Genomic DNA, 6,021 nt, shown 5'->3' with positions numbered 1-6,021 from the left:
GACGATTTTTCAGATGAAAAATGAGGATTTTAGAAATTTGGCCTATGTTGAACTTTTGGCCTATGTTCACCTAAAATATAATTTGTGGTTGAATTCAGTGACCAGATATGCAAGTACTCTTCAAATTTCAAGTCAATCTGATGAAAATTGAGGATTTTAGAAATTTGGCCTATGTTGACCTTTTGGCCTATGTTCACCGAAAATATAATTTGTGGTTGAATTCAGTGACCAGATAAGCAAGTCCTCTTCAAATTTCAAGTCAATTGGATGAGAATTGAGGATTTTAGAAATTTGGCCTATGTTGACCATTTGACCTATGTTGACCTCAAGAATACTTGGTGGTTGATTTCAGTGACCAGATATGCATGCCCTCTTCAAATTTCAAGTCAATTGGATGAAAATTGAGGATTTTAGAAATTTGGCCTATGTTGACCATTTGGCCCATGTTGACCTCAAAAATACTTGGTGGTTGAATTCAGTGACCACATATGCAAGTGGTCTTCAAATTTCAAGTCAATCGGATGAAAATTGAGGATTTTAGAAATTTAGCAAATTTGGTGACCTTTGGCTTTTGTTGACCTTTTGACCTTTGACCCCAAAAACAATAGGCTTCTGGCTTTTGACCAACTCTACCATTTGGTGAAGTTTCGTGACGATCGGTTGAAAATTGTGACCTGTAGGCTTGTGACAAACAAATAAACATATGTCACCCACAGGGTGAACCGTATCTTGCCAAAAAGTGACCTTGACCTTTGACCTTGACCTTCATAATTTTGTGTGCTAAAGGGTATCTCTAAAAGACTCTGATATGCGAACTTACAAGAGTTTCCAAAGGGAACTGTGCTCTACAGAGTGACCTAAACAATGCGAACTAAAGCAATACAATATACATGAAAAGTGCAGTTTTTTCGTCATAACGCCGTCAAATGACGTCACATTGTCAAACTAGTTATATGTTTGGAAAGCACTCAACAAGGGCTTCAATTTGAGGTACTACTCGATATGGTAACTGAAACTTGAAAATTTTACCTTTTGGTCAAAATTGAATGACCTTCAAAATGACCTTGAAGGTCAAGGCCGATCGACACCAAAAACTAATCAACTGAGCGCCATACCACACCCTATATACCCACCAAGTTTGGAGATCATAAGATCAAAGTTACTCAAAAAATAAGGGTTTCGTTGACCTCCATGATTGACCGCAAAGTGACCTTGACCTTTGACCTTGACCTTAATAATTTCGTATGGTGAATAGTATGTCTTCATGACCAACGCACATGAAATATTGAAAGATTTTGATGAGAACTGAGGAAATAATTTTTTCATGAAAATTCCGTTTTTTCGTCATGACGTCATCAAATGACGTCATAGCGTCAAACTGTTTACAGATCTGGGAAGCACTCATCAAGGGCATTCATATGAGGTATTACTCGATATGGTACCTACGATTTCAAAATTTGACCTTGGGGTCAATAATTTTCGACCTCCAGCGCTAACCATGAAGGTCAAGGCCGATCGCCACCAAAAAATAATCAGCTGAGCGCCGGACCATATACTAGATTCCCATGAAGTTTGGAGACGATCCGATCAAAGTTACTCAAAAAATAAGGATTTCAACATTTGACCTTGGGGTCAATAATTTTCGACCTCCAGCGCTAACCATGAAGGTCAAGGCCGATCGCCACCAAAAACTAATCAGCTGAGCGCCGGACCATATACTAGATTCCCATGAAGTTTGGAGACGATCCGATCAAAGTTACTCAAAAAATAAGGGTTTCGTCGACCTCCATGATTGACCACAAAGTGACCTTGACCTTTGACCTTGACCTTCAAAATTTTGTGTGCTGAAGGGTATCTCTATAGGACTCTGATATGCGAAGTTACATGCGAACATATGCGAAGATATGGTACCTACGATTTCAACATTTGACCTTGGGGTCAATAATTTTCGACCTCCAGCGCTAACCATGAAGGTCAAGGCCGATCGCCACCAAAAACTAATCAGCTGAGCGCCGGACCATATACTAGATTCCCATGAAGTTTGGAGACGATCCGATCAAAGTTACTCAAAAAATAAGGGTTTCAACATTTGACCTTGGGGTCAATAATTTTCGACCTCCAGCGCTAACCATGAAGGTCAAGGCCGATCGCCACCAAAAACTAATCAGCTGAGCGCCGGACCATATACTAGATTCCCATGAAGTTTGGAGACGATCCGATCAAAGTTACTCAAAAAATAAGGGTTTCGTCGACCTCCATGATTGACCACAAAGTGACCTTGACCTTTGACCTTGACCTTCAAAATTTTGTGTGCTGAAGGGTATCTCTATAGGACTCTGATATGCGAAGTTACAGGAGTTTCCAATAATAACTGTGGTCTACAGAGTGATCTAAATGTGAAAAAAAATGATTAACCACAAACAAAAAAACAAAAAAACAAACAAAAAAACAAACATACAAGCTGACTAATACATCTTGCAAAAACTTCGTTTTGGCAAGATAACAAACATACAAGCTGACTGATACATCTTGCAAAAACTTCGTTTTGGCAAGATAACAAACAAACAAATGAACATATGTCACCCACAGGGTGAACCGTATCTTGCCATTTGACCTTGACCTTAATAATTTCGTATGGTGAATAGTATGTCTTCATGACCAACGCACATGAAATATTGAAAGATTTTGATGAGAACTGAGGAAATAATTTTTTCATGAAAATTCCGTTTTTTCGTCATGACGTCATCAAATGACGTCATAGCGTCAAACTGTTTACAGATCTGGGAAGCACTCATCAAGGGCATTCATATGAGGTATTACTCGATATGGTAACTGAAACTTGAAAATTTTACCTTTTGGTCAAAATTGAATGACCTTCAAAATGACCTTGAAGGTCAAGGCCGATCGACACCAAAAACTAATCAACTGAGCGCCATACCACACCCTATATACCCACCAAGTTTGGAGATCATAAGATCAAAGTTACTCAAAAAATAAGGGTTTCGTAATTTGACCTTGGGGTCAATAATTTTCGACCTCCAGCGCTAACCATGAAGGTCAAGGCCGATCGCCACCAAAAACTAATCAGCTGAGCGCCGGACCATATACTAGATTCCCATGAAGTTTGGAGACGATCCGATGAAAGTTACTCAAAAAATAAGGGTTTCGTCGACCTCCATGATTGACCACAAAGTGACCTTGACCTTTGACCTTGACCTTCAAAATTTTGTGTGCTGAAGGGTATCTCTATAGGACTCTGATATGCGAAGTTACATGCGAACATATGCGAAGATATGGTACCTACGATTTCAACATTTGACCTTGGGGTCAATAATTTTCGACCTCCAGCGCTAACCATGAAGGTCAAGGCCGATCGCCACCAAAAACTAATCAGCTGAGCGCCGGACCATATACTAGATTCCCATGAAGTTTGGAGACGATCCGATCAAAGTTACTCAAAAAATAAGGGTTTCAACATTTGACCTTGGGGTCAATAATTTTCGACCTCCAGCGCTAACCATGAAGGTCAAGGCCGATCGCCACCAAAAACTAATCAGCTGAGCGCCGGACCATATACTAGATTCCCATGAAGTTTGGAGACGATCCGATCAAAGTTACTCAAAAAATAAGGGTTTCGTCGACCTCCATGATTGACCACAAAGTGACCTTGACCTTTGACCTTGACCTTCAAAATTTTGTGTGCTGAAGGGTATCTCTATAGGACTCTGATATGCGAAGTTACAGGAGTTTCCAATAATAACTGTGGTCTACAGAGTGATCTAAACGTTAAAAAAAATGATTAACCACAAACAAAAAAACAAAAAAACAAAAAAACAAAAAAACAAACAAAAAAACAAACATACAAGCTGACTAATACATCTTGCAAAAACTTCGTTTTGGCAAGATAACAAGAAAACGTCATGCGTAGCACGATACTTGCAAAATCCGCCCTCACCCAAAAGTTTTCCAATGATACATGATGGCCTATGTTGACCTTTTGGCCTATGTTGACCTCAAAGGTACTTGGTGGTTGAATTCAGTGACCAGATATGCAAGTCCTCTTCAAATTTCAAGTCAATTGGATGAAAATTGAGGATTTTATAAATTTGGCCTATGTTGATCTTTTGGCCGATGTTGACCTCAAAGATACTTGGTGGATGAATTCACTGACCAGATATGCAAATGCTGTTCAATTTTCAAGTCAATCGGATGAAAATTTAGGATTTTAGAAATTTGGCATATGTTGACCTTTTGGCCTATGTTGACCTTTTGGCCTGTCTTCACCTAAAATATAATTCGTGGTTGAATTCAGTGACCAGATATGCAAGTCCTCTTCAAATTTCAAGTCAATCAGATGAAAATTGAGGATTTTAGAAATTTGGCCTATGTTGACCTTTTGGCCTATGTTCACCTAAAATATAATTTGTGGTTGAATTCGGTGAACAGATATGCAAGTCCTTTTCAAATTTCAAGTCAATTGGATGAGAATTGAGGATTTTAGAAATTTGGCCTATGTTGACCATTTGGCCTATGTTCACCTCAAAAATGCTTAGTGGTTGAATTCATTGACCAGATATGCAAGTGGTCTTCAAATTTCACGTCAATCGGATGAAAATTGAGGATTTTAGAAATTTAGCAAAGTTGGTGACCTTTGGCCTATGTTGACCTTTTGCCCTATTAACCCCAAAAAGAATAGGCTTCTGGCATTTGACCAACTCTACCATTTGTTGAAGGTTGGTGAAGATCGGTTGAAAATTGTGACCTGTAGGCCGGTGACAAACAAACAAACAAACAAGAAAACGTCATGCGTAGCACGATACTTGCAAAATACGCCCTCCCCCAAAAGTTTTCAATGTGACATGATGGCCTATGGTGACCTCAAAAATACTTGGTGGTTGAATTCAGTGACCAGATATGCAAGTCCTCTTCAAATTTCATGTCAATTGCATGAAAATTGAGGATTTTAGAAATTTGGCCTATGTTGACCTTTTGGCCTATGTTGACCTCAAAGATACTTGGTGGTTGAATTCACTGACCAGATATGCAAATCCTCTTCAAATTTCAAGTCAATTGGATGAAAATTGAGGATTTTAGAAATTTGGCCTATGTTGACCATTTGGCCTATGTTGACCTCAAAAATTATTGGTGGTTGAATTCAATGACCAGATATGCAAGTGGTCTTCAAATTTCAAGTCAATCGGATGAAAATTGAGGATTTTAGAAATTTAGCAAAGTTGGTGACCTTTGGCCTATGTTGACCTTTTGACCTATTGACCCCAAAAACAATAAGCTTCTGGCATTTGACCAACTCTACCACTTGGTGAAGTTTGGTGAAGATCGGTTGTAAATTGTGACCTGTAGGCCGGTGACAAACAAACAAACAAGAAAACGTCATGCGTAGCACGATACTTGCAAAATACGCCCTCCCCCAAAAGTTTTCAATGTGACATGATGGCCTATGGTGACCTCAAAAATACTTGGTGGTTGAATTCAGTAACCAGATATGCAAGTCCTCTTCAAATTTCATGTCAATTGGATGAAAATTGAGGATTTTAGAAATTTGGCCTATGTTGACCTTTTGGCCTATGTTGACCTCAAAGATACTTGGTGGATGAATTCACTGACCAGATATGCAAGTCCTCTTCAAATTTCAAGTCAATTGGATGAAAATTGGGGATTTTAGAAATTTGGCCTATGTTGACCTTTTGACCTATGTTCACCTAAAATATAATTTGTGGTTGAATTCAGTGACGAGATATGCAAGGCCTTTTCAAATTTCAAGTCAATTGGATGAAAATTGAGGATTTTAGAAATTTGGCCTATGTTGACCATTTGGCCTATGTTGACCTCAAGAATACTTGGTGGTTGAATTCAATGCAAGTCCTCTCCAAATTTCAAGTCAATTGGATGAAAATTGAGGATTTTAGAAATTTGGCCTATGTTGACCATTTGGCCTATGTTGACCTCAAAAATTATTGGTGGTTGAATTCAATGACCAGATATGCAAGTGGTCTTCAAATT

This window comes from Myxine glutinosa, chromosome 3 (assembly GCF_964187855.1).
Source record: "Myxine glutinosa chromosome 3, kmMyxGlut1.1, whole genome shotgun sequence".
NCBI lineage: Eukaryota > Metazoa > Chordata > Myxini > Myxiniformes > Myxinidae > Myxine > Myxine glutinosa.
The sequence above is the reverse complement of the archived record's forward strand: the minus strand, read 5'-3'. Positions refer to the sequence as shown.